We start from the raw sequence: 11,499 nt of genomic DNA, 5'->3' as shown, positions 1-11,499 counted from the left end.
TCAGAAGTTAGATTTAAATTTTTTCAGATGTGTGTAGTGCAGGTGTCTCTGTTGGTGGCTCACTTCGGATTTGTGCCTCGGGTGAGGTCATGGCTGTGGTGTGTGTCAGTGTTCTGAGGTTCGAGTGAAGGGGACCTTAGTGTCCAGGGACCTGGAGCACGAGACCGCGCTGAGGAGAGTGTTGGATGGGGCTGAGCAGATTCACGTGGCCAGAGTGTGAAGGACGTCTGCAGGACAGAGCCCCCACCCCACCTGGCAGGAGCTGTGTTTGTGTCCTCGAGAAAGGATGGGTGTGACCCAGCACAGAGACAGAAGGTGCACAGCGGGGCACTGGGGATCCTGGGGTCTCCTCAGGTGTGGGACGTGTCAGCACGTCTGTCTCCATGAATGGGGGCCCCAGGGAACCTTTATGCTGTGAATGCTGAGTGGTGGGAGTGAGTGACCAGCCCAGGCTCCGGATGGGTTGAACATGAGCCCCTGGGAAGGACAGGGCTGGATCTGTGGGATCAACGTTTCCTCCGTGAAGAGGATGTTTATGGGAATGAGAAAGGTGAGAGGGACTGTGGTGATCCCAGTTTGTTAGCTTGTCCTGGGAGTCACAGGCAGATGGAGCAGCCCTCGGGTGTTGAGTTCTACCCTGGGAGGTTGCTGTTCATGCCCCAGTTGTTCCAGGAAGGACTGATCCTTCTGCTTGGAAAGACGGGCAGATTTCAAAGGCCTCCGACACCAGGACTGGGCTCAGCCCGGAGGAGCTGGAAGAGTAGCCCTGGGGCTCGGCTCAGCCCTGAAGCCAGGGGAGCTCAGCTGGGGCTCGAGGAGCAGGGTGCTGTGCTCGGGGTGCTCCAGGCTGTGTGATGGGTGCGCTTCCAAAGTCAGACACTGAGGGGCAGAAGGTGACCATGAAACACAGGTGCACTCAGATCAGGGTGCCCACATTTGCACAAAGGCAAGACAGTGGTCTGATGCCAGGGGCAGCGAGAGGTCCTTAGAGGCTGGAGCAGGCTCGGCCTCCCAGAGGTCACCCTGTGGGGCAGCAGCCGGCCACGTGGGGCGTGTGATAAATGTGCCAACGACGAACGTGCAGACACGAGTCACAGGTTCGTGATTTATAAACTGGAGAAGAACCGGGTTATCGCTTGAGTAACTTTCCCCTCGTTGAGTTTTTCTTGCATAGAATGAAAATGAGCGGCCTTTCCGGCAGCTCCTTCTCATGTCGTCCTCCCTGCTGTGCACCTGGATAGGAATCACAGAGACGCTGTCCATGGTGCTGACGGCCACCAACTGTCCAAGAGCTAGTGCGCTGTGAGCGGCAATCCTGGAGCTGTGAGTTGCGTCTGCTTTGTTTCATTCTTGAAGACTGAGCATTACGAACAAGGAGGAGGTGGAGAGGGCTGTCAGGAGTGTGCAATGGCCTCTGCCTGCACCGCTTGGGGCGTGAGGGTGATTGGACCTCGCTGCAGGAACTGACCCCACAGTCAGCAAGGCCAAGTGCAGGCTGCCCATGAGCAGCCTGTGGTGACAGATGATGAACGTGGCCTTGACAGGTAAGGTAGACAGAACAAGGGCCCCTCAAAGACGTGTACATCTCATCCTTAGAGCCTGTGAATGTGTCGACTGCTAAAAGGAAGTTACAGATTAAATTGAGGATTATTTTAATGTGTGATTGGGAGATTATGGTGGTTTTTCTGGGTGTCTCATTATAATCATAGGTATCATTTCCTTATAAGTGAGAGAAGGAGGTAAGAGAGAGGCAAGGCCAGAGGTAGAGATACGATGAGGGCAGAACACAGAGAGACTTGAATATGCTACGCTGCTGGCTTTGAAGCTGGAGGAAGGGGCCCCAAGCGAAGGAACACAGGCCTCTGACAGTGTGAGGGGCAAGGACACGACTCTTCCCTAGAACCTCCGGAAAGAACCAGCCATGTCACAGTCTAGATTTGTGTTGTCTGACTCCACCGTTTGCAGTAATGTTCTACAGCTGCAGTAGAGAGAGACATCACCTTGTCTAAGCCAACCTGTATGCGCTGGGGTAAAGAGTAAGTTAGAGCTAAATCGTGATGTGAAACTTTGTAGGTTTTTTTAAACCTCTCTCTCATCTCATTGACAAACAACACTTGGGTAATGACAGAACAACCTTGTGAACTGTGGGTCTGGGCCTCAGTCCCGGACCAGCTTCTTTGTGCGAATGTGGGCACCCTGATCTGAGTGCACCTGTGTGAAAACAGCTCCCGTCATGGAAGTACTGAACACTGCTGGCCCATCTGTGTGGAGGGGGCTGCAGTTGAGGCACAGGTGGGAGGAGGCCTGTGGGCTGGATGGAGGAGATCCTTGTCCTGTCCCTGTGGGAGCCATGGGGAGCCCTCTGACTCCAACCCGGATGCTCATTTATGGGGAGGAGGCGTGTTTCAAGGAGATCACGTCAGGGAGAAAAGAGGAAGCTAACGGGAAGTGGGGTGTGAGGTCACGGATAGTGCCAGGGAGGGCCTTGCTCAGGGCATGAATCCTGGGTCCTCCCCAGCTTGGTTACTCTGACAGCCTCTCTCTGTGTACCCCAGAGGTAGAGGTCTCCTGAGGGCTGGCCTTTGGGACGGAGCAGAAACCCATGGGCAGGGCTCAGCACACCCTGGATTCCGGATTTGGGGAGAGGCAAGTTCATTTTCGGAGGCACATGTTGGGGCCGCTAGGGCCTGGGTGAGGTGGGCCAAAGGGCACAGGACACTGGGGCTGCGAAGGGGCCCCATCCAGGACATGTGCCCTGCCCATGGCGGTGGGCCAAGACCCCAAGGAAAGATCCTCGCTCATCTCTGTGAGGGCATCAGATTTCCCCCTGTTCTGGGCTCCTGGGACCCGGTGCACATGTGCGAAGGGGCAAACCCTGGGAGGTGTCCATGGCCTGGTCGCCAGGGCTGTGAGGACAGCCGAGTGCTGTCCTGTTATCTCTGTCTCTCCTTTTAGCATAGTTCCCCCCAGCAGCACACCCACATCCCCTTCTCTCTCCCAGGGAACAGAGACAGAGCTGGGGTAACTGAGAGATAACGAATGCACTGTGTGACCCTGGAGAGAAGGGACCCCGTGTTTCAGGTGAATTTTTGCCGAAACAAGTTCCTGTCACAGAAACAGAGCAAACTCTGGACGTCCTCTCTATCCAGATCAGTCATGTGATCAAGGGTGGGTCGCAGGCTTGATTACCTTTTCTAGAGCTCCTAGTTTGTGGAGGATGGGAGCCTTTGTCCTGCTCAGGATGGCCTGTTGGAGTCTCCAGTAAAAAGGAAGGTCCCCGAGCTTGGACCCAGGTCTCCAAATATCCTCAGGGCTCAGATCTGGTTTTCTGGCTCAGGTTCCAGTTCCTGAAGCACCCAGGTGGCCCGCCTCGAGGCCCCGAAGGAGCAGGGCTGAGAAACTAAGATGCCGCTCCTGCTTTGGGGTGGATCCGGCAGGAAATGTTTGTGTCGGGGTTTAGTAATTCCTGTGAGAGAGAGAAGAGGCCCCTGAGCCCTGCAACCTTCTCAGAACACATACGGTGTCGCCCAGTCTCATGGGGGTCTGACTGTGAAGGGGGCTTCTGTCCCCAGCCCCCTCTCCCGTCACCACCCCGTTTCCATTTTACACTGCTGTTTCCTGGACCTGGGAGCACAGCAGATCCCAGGCCCTGATGGGCCTGTGATACAGAAGATTCATTACTGCACTCACCTCAAATAGGAACCGCTGTCCTGGGGCTGGATAGCGGAGCCTGGACAAGGGGTAGAGTGGGTGTCAGGACAGAAAGGGAAGGTCATCTCTTCACAGGAAGTGACAACTCTGTCTCCTGAGCAGACACCTCCATGCATGTAACATGCATTCCAATCCTGCTCCATGCTACATCTCCTCACTCTTATTAGCAAGCACCCTAGGAAAGGTCAGGCTTATTTGTGAGGGGTGCAGGGAGAGGTCTCAGCTTTGGTGTCAGAACAGGGGAACAGGGAACAAGGAGGGACTCCTCGCCAAGCAGGACGTGGAGACCTCCTCTCCCACCAATGCCGTTTTGGAGGGGAGCTGAGGAAAGGCCTTAATGAGCCATGTCTGACCTGGGCCACAGGAGAAGGACCCACAGGCAGATGGGGTCCAGGAGGAAGTCACCAGAGAAGGGACCGAGGACCCAGGATAGGAATCATAGCGAGTGGACGGGTCAAGGCTCAATAAATCACCAGAAGTCACAGAGCTGGTAAGTGATAAACAACATTTTCACCCAGTTCTGTTGACTTTGCAGCTAATAACAACGATCATAAAAACAGTAACTCTACTTGAAAGCATCGACTGGGCCCTGACCCTGTGTATGACCCTAAGGGCTTTAATCTCGTTAACCTCCTGATAAAAATCCTCAGGACAGCCCTGAGATCCAGCTGCTCTATTCTAGTTACGGACAGGGAAACTGAGGCTCAGGTGTTGAGTGTCTTGCCCAAGGTCAGGTGGCTGGTGCACATCAGACTAAGACGAGAATGAGATTAGTCTGCTTCTGGGGTTCTTACCCATGTTGCCCTACAGGCTCAGAAGGAGGCTCTGAGCTCCTCAAAGCTGGCATCCTCCCCCACTCCCTGCCCGTGAAATATGCAGGGGAGGCGGTGGGAGAGGTTGAGGGTCACGTACCTGCACATCCAGCCTGAGGGGCTCACTTTTGCTGGAATCGAGGGGTTGGAGACCTCACACCATCAACCCCCTGCATCCCCGCTCCTGACAGGCCGAGGTGAGTGCGCTGTTGTCCCAGTATAGCTGCGTCCCCTCCCTGAGCCGCAGACACTGGGCACTGAGGAACCACCGGATGGCAATCCTAGTGTCTTCTGTGAGGCAGGTCAGGACCAAGGCATCCTAATGTCCTGTTACAGTGGCATTACTGGCTAGGAGTGTGGCTTTTCCACTGGCTTGTGGAGAAACTGGGGAGGTGACTGACTGAGACAGGGCTGGGGCCTGGGACCATGCTGCCCCCTCACAGAACTCAGCCACTGCCGTCCACAGTGAGCTCTGTAAAGGACATTAGAGGATGGCTCTGGCCTCTGCAGAAGGACGAGTGTCTTTGTTCAGGTGACGATCTGTAGGGACAGGACTGTACATCCTCTCTGTCTGTGAGTGGGCAGGTGTGGAGAGGCCAGGAGATGCCGGGGCCTTGGTCAGGGTGCCCAGCGACGGCCGGCCCATCACTCCATCCTGTCCCTCCACTCTCCCCCCGACTTCACGAAGGTCTGGGCATCACTTCCTTGGTCCCTGCCAGCACCCTTCTTCTTTGCACCGGACAGGAGAAGAGACAGGAGGAGGCTGACAGTGTCCTTTGGTGGCTGAGTGCTGGCTATGGAGGCCTAGGTGCCTTCCTCCTGCCCGTGAGCCTTTGCAAAATAAACACTCTCTTCTGGTTTAAAAAAAAAAAATGACCAGCCCTGCAGGAATCTCTTCTCAGCCCACGTGTCCAGCAACCTCATTGTCACATCAGTTTTTTTCTCGTGGACTCTCGTGTGTTCTTTTCTAGAACTTCTGTGACTTTAAAAGGTCAGGCACCACTCCTCATATAAACTTCTCGCATCTTTGGAAGGCAGGCCTGCCATCCCTGAGGCCGGGGCAGCTTCACATAAAGTAGAGAAGCCATTGATTTCTTGTTAAGTAATTTACTAGGGAATGAAGATGGCCCCGCCCAGTTTTTCGAGATTTAGGATTGAAGTTACAAGAGAAAGGGTTCTCACTCTGAAGACGACTTTTCCTTCCTCGTCTGCAGATTGAATATCATGGTGAAAGAAATTTCTAGAAAATGGTTGCCCATTGAACAAAGTACTGGCACTCGGGAACAGAAAGAAAGTACTGGAACATGATAAAAACCTTATGTGGAAAGGCCCACAGCCAGCCTCATACTCAGCTGACACACTGAATGTTTTTCCTCTAAGATCAGGAAGAAGACAAATGCCACATCCACCCTCTCTTCACCATAGTGCAGAGGTCCACACCTGAACGAAGAGTCAAGGAAAACAAAATAGAATGCATCCAAATTGGAAAGGAAGAGTCCAGTCATGTCTGCTCACAGATGCATATAGTTCTATGTAGAAAACGACGGAGACTCCACAAAAACACCGTTAGAATAAACAAACCCAGCCAAGTTGCAGGATTCAATATCAACATGCAAAATCAGCTGTTCTTTTTAATATACTCACAATGAGCTATCCGGTAAGGAACTTAAGAAAACAATTCCATTTCTACTAACATAAAATCATAAATTACTTAGAGATAAACTTAATCAGTGAAGCAATAGATGTGTACGTGGAAAAGTACAAAAGGTCGGTGAAAGAATATTAAAAAGACAGAGACAAATGGAAAGATCCATGCCCAGGGATCTGAAGACGTAGTATTTTTATGATGACAATAGTACCCACAGAGACCCGCAGATTCAATGCAATTCCTGTTAAAATTCCAACAAAATATTTGCACATTTTAAGTTTCCAAAAATTCATATGGAATCTCAAGGGAGCCCAAATAGCCAAAAGAACCTTAAAAAAGAAGTTGGAAAACTCAGACTTCCTGAGTTTGAAACTGACTACAAATCTACAGTAATCGAAACAGTATGGGGTTTAGCATAAGGACTCAATTTAGACCAACGGGGAGAGTGGAAGACTCAGAAATGAAGCCTGCCCTATATGGTTAAATATTTTTGACAAGGTCTCCAAGACCGTTTTAGGGGGAAATTCTACTCACACTGAATAATGGGAACCTGGATATGCACATGCAAATGAATGAAGGTGGACTCTTGAACTTTATACCCTGTACAAAAGTTACCTCAAAATGAATGGAACATCTAAACATGAGTCACACTAGAAATGTGGTAGAAGAAAACAGAGAAACAGTTCTGGAGGTTGGATTTGCCAGTGATTTCTAAAATAAGGCTCCAAAAGCACAGTCAACAAGTGAAAAAAGAGATTAATTTGAGTGCAGTAGAACAGGAAACGTCTGTGCACTAGAGGACACAACGAGAGAGTGATGACTTCCCACATATTAAGAGAAGACACTGGCAAACCTTATGTGGTAAGAGATTCACATCCAGAATATCTAAAGATCTTCTGCAATTCAACAACAACCAAAAGGAACTTGCCCCTGAGGACCCTTCTTCCTTGCCCACCTGCAGAGACCCTCCACGTGGGGCTTTCCGGGGCTGAGAGAACCACCTCCACACAGTCCATGCTGGACCCACCACATCTGCCATGAGAAGTCAAGAGCAAGGGGAGGAGGGATCTGCAGACACGTAGTGGGAGGGTTCAGGGACAGATTTGTAATTTGCTTGTGACACTAGCAAATGGGAAGTAATTTCTTTCAGATTCTTTTCTGAAAACCAGACAGACTCCACCCCAGAGTTGGGGCCGATGATCCAGGGAGCCACTTACCGGAGACTGTGATAGTTGTGACTGTGGTCCTGTTGAGGCCAGTGACAGAGTTATGGACGAGGCAGGTATAGGATCCACTGTCATTCACAGTGATGTGGGGGATAAAGAGCTCCTGTGTGGGCTCCTGGGGCCTCCCATTGATGAGCCAAGAATACTGTGCGGGTGGGTTAGAGTCTGTGTGGCAAGAGAGGCTGAGGTTTGCTCCAAAACCGTAATGGGGGTTTGAGGGGGAAATGGTGGGGGTCTCCGGGCCATCTGGAACAAAGAGAACAAAGCCAACGTGATGTAATCAGAGGGAAGGGGAAGCTCCTTGTCTGTACAAGGGCCACACTGCCCCTCTGAGCTGGGTCACGGTCTATTTTTAATAAGTCCCAACCATAACCCTGTGTTGACGGAGCCTGACATTAACGTGTTTCCCATGATAGGTGGTTGACCCCGAGCTTCTCAAGACAGGAACAACCTGTCCCCTCCTAGTCTAGTCTCAAGGCTGGGATCTCCCTGATTTGCCTAGGACAGGAAGTCATGGCCAGCCTGGGTGTCTGGGGTGAGGGTCTGTGTACTTGGACCTGAGAGGGACAGATGCATCCTGGGCTCTGGCAGTGTGGATTTCAGTGGGCAGCCTGGGTCAGGTAGGAACAGAAGTTACTCACAGAGGACGTTCAGGTGGAATGGGTCACTGCGGCCGGCACTCCCGGGGTTCCAGGTGACACACTCATAGGGTCCTGTGTCATTCCTTGTGACACGGAGTAAAGTGAGAGTCCTGTTGTCCTTGGACAGCTCCAGCCGGGCACTGTCCACTATGCTCTGACGGTTGACTAACCACACGTAGGTGGTGTTCTGAGTCTCAGGTTCACACGTTAACACTACAGCATCCTTGTCCTCCACAGGGTTGGAGTTGTTGCTTGTGATGTTGGGTGAGGGTAGCTCCGCTGTGTAGATAACAGAGAGAACAATGCCCTGTGTGGGACCTTTGATTCCTCCCAAGGCATCTTAATCAGAGTTGGGCTGGCATCTCTCACCTCTCAGCCAGCCCAAGTCCTTCAAAAAATAAGGCAGGTCTGCATTTCACATGACAAAAGCGTGAGGATCTGAGCACTCAGAGAACATATGGCTGCCAGCTGTATGTCTGGGAGAAGGCACAGACTTTCTCAAGTGTCAATAGATTTGCATCATTGGTTCATGGAAAGACACAGGACCTGGATCAGAGACCCAACTCACCCCTCACCTCTCCTGGTTCTTCACTGACCAGCTGACTGCCTGGCCTGGGACTGGGGGTTTGAGCAGAAATGACACCCGGCGACCAGGAGCAAGCCTGGAGGTCAGCTCAGGACTCAGATGGCAATGTCTCTCGTGGGACAGGTTGTTCAGGTGACTGACATGAAACGGTGACCCCAGAAAGGGTGGAACAGAGTCAGTGCTGGAAATGATGGGGAGAGAGTGGGGGGATGGCTGGGGCTGGCTGTCTTTGGAGCAGAACCACCCTCTCTGCCCTTGGTCCTTAATGTCCCCCGTCCCACTGCAGACGGTGGTGAGGACCATGGTGATCTTTCCTGAAATGCATATTTGTGTTTTCTGATGCAGAATTGGTGACCAGTGTGAAGAGGGTGTGGTTGGTATCCACCTTCGTGAACCATTCATAATGACAGTTATGAAAGAGATTTGAGTACAAGTTAAACTGTGAAAGAAAATGTGGAAACATTATTAATGCTGCAAAGAAATAAGACCAGTTTCTGGAGGACTCTCTCTCTAGAGAGCTCTGAAGGTCATAGACCAGGTTCTACAGTCCATCCAGGGTCACACTGTGATCAAGGGAAGATGCCACCTTGGGTTTGAAAGCAGTGACTCCCCGGGGAGAGAGAGAGTGTGAGCCTGTTAAGAGGACAGGCGTGATCGGAGGGGAAGTCTAGGTGTGTCTGCTGTATAAAGGGAGGCACGATACCGAGTGAGAAATGATATGTGTATGTTAGTAGATTTAGGAAGCAGGTCCCTGTTGTCAGTTTCTAGTGACAGTCAGGCAAGTGGGGAGGAGCCTCTGTTTGGGTATGGGGCATGCATTATTTTTCTAACTCAGGAGACAGAAGTAGAGTTTGAGCAAAGTCATCCAACTTGGACAGCGTCTGAGCATAAGGACATTGGCTGGTGATTTCAGTGTCAGAGGGGACCCCACCCTATGGTAAAGGTGCCACCGTGAGGACACAGGGTGCGAAATAGTGAACAAATCTGTCACACAGCACAGGTTCACCGGCCCCACCTAGGGTCGTTTTTGGGAGTCATTAGGAGGAACAGGAGCCTCCCAAGGGTGAGAATGTGAGTCATGAGTCAGGGGTGAAGTGAGCCCGAGAGCTTTTGAGGACTGAGACCTGTCCCTTCTGCCTCTGACTCCCTGGTTGAGTCATGGAGAGAGCAGATCAAGGGGTCCTAGTCCCTGTCACGTGGCCTGTTCCTCTTGTTGGCATCAGGGAGGGAGGGAGCCCTGGATAGGGCACAGCGGAAGCTCATTCTCATGGTGACCTGGGACACTGGCTCATGATGGAGCCCAGGGTTGCTGCTCTGGCTGACTTCTGCGTCCTTTCCTCTTGCCTGGGAAGGTGGGCCTGTCCACAGGGGTTAGTGGGAGAATCCAGGGAGGCTTCCGGGAGGAGGAAACAGAGCAGAGCAGGGCAGTGTGGCTGGAGCGAAGGAGGAGGCAGGTGAGGGACATGAGAGGAGCAGAGAGCCAGAACTGTCCATGGCAGTGAGCGGTGGGGGTTACAGGTGACTCAGAGGCCCCACGGCTGCCCCAGAGCAGGACCAGCGAGGACAGAAAACCCATGTTCGAGCAGCCCCATAGTCACCATGAGACTGGCTGCTGGGGGTGCTTAGGGGCAGGTGGTCAGAGGGATGGAATGTGGGTCTCAGCCCCTGGAGGGACAGGGCACAGGGGTAGCAAAACCTCATAGGACTCTGCATCCAGGTGCCCGTCGCTGCAGAGATTATGAGTCATTCACTCGTTCATTCATTTCATTCATGCGTTCCCCATAATTCCTTCCTCCTTCATCAGAACACTTGAGTGTGTGCCACATGTTGGGCCCTGAGCTGGTTGCAGGTGTGGAGTGGGGAGTGAGCAGGAACGTCCTTTCCTTCGTAACCAGCAGGAGTGACACCAACATATCAGGAAACAAATAAGTGATTTCGAGTCCAGTGCAGGGAGGTGTGGATGGGCCACCTGACAGGATGGCCTGGGCGTTCCCAGCACTGACTCTGATTGTGACTTCAAGTAATTTGATTTCAGGGTAAACACAGAATAATCCTCCATTTGCTTTCACTCCCCAGACCAGAATCTCTCCCTCTGAGCTGGGGGTGTCTGAGAAGAAAGGTTCCAAACCAATGGCTGGTCTCAGGGTCCACACACACCTAATAAGACCTACAGGATGGAGGAGAGGATGAGGCTTTGGATGCAAACTGACCTCCAACGATTCCGAGCCGCTCGCTGCTCATGGTCCATGTGACCCTGGTTCAGTGACTGTATCTCTCTGTGCCTCCGTTCACCTTGAATAAAATCGAGTAAATGGTGTATGAACTCTGGATTACTGTATTATCTGTAAATTAACCTTAAAACATCCCCAAACACTTGACCTAAAGCTTAGTATGGAGGAGCTGCCCCAATATCATTATTTGCCTCCCTGAGCTCATCCCTGGTGGACAAGGGACTGTCAGAAACTTTTCTCTCCTCTGTTCCTCCCTGGGGACACTGACCTTCCTTTGGAGTCTCCCAAGTCCCCCAGGGAAGTTGGCTGGTGGTTCCGAGATTTTGTTCATCCGTGCTCTCCACGTACAGTCTCAGGTAAAGGGCCAAGCTCTGCTCTTGCCCAGCTGTGGCTCTTGGGCTGTCCCCTCACTGGTTACCAGCTCAGGTGATCTTGTGACTTTGCCCTGTGGAAATCATTGCTCCCAGTTGGCCCTGCCCAGGAGCCCAAATCCAAGCTTGCAGAGGCTCTCCTAGGTCTCTGGAGTTAGGAGCCCTGGAACAGAGGTCTGAGGAAGAGCTGCCCAGGCTGAGCATCTCTGTGAGAATCCCAGGGTACCACTCAGGTCCTGTAGGGTCATGGTCACAGGAAGGGCTGAGGGGCTG

The 11,499-nt window shown here is 52.2% G+C and overlaps 1 pseudogene; it reads right to left on the bottom strand.

Annotated features, from left to right (window-relative positions):
• Positions 1 to 4,058: 4,058 nt before the first annotated feature.
• LOC120587063 (carcinoembryonic antigen-related cell adhesion molecule 1-like) lies at positions 4,059 to 10,865 on the bottom strand (annotated as a pseudogene).
• Between the last annotated feature and the right edge of the window lie 634 nt (positions 10,866 to 11,499).

The sequence above is a fragment of the Pteropus medius genome, unplaced genomic scaffold, assembly GCF_902729225.1.
Source record: "Pteropus medius unplaced genomic scaffold, Ma_sr-lr_union100, whole genome shotgun sequence".
NCBI lineage: Eukaryota > Metazoa > Chordata > Mammalia > Chiroptera > Pteropodidae > Pteropus > Pteropus medius.
This window is presented reverse-complemented; position numbering and strand designations above follow the sequence as displayed.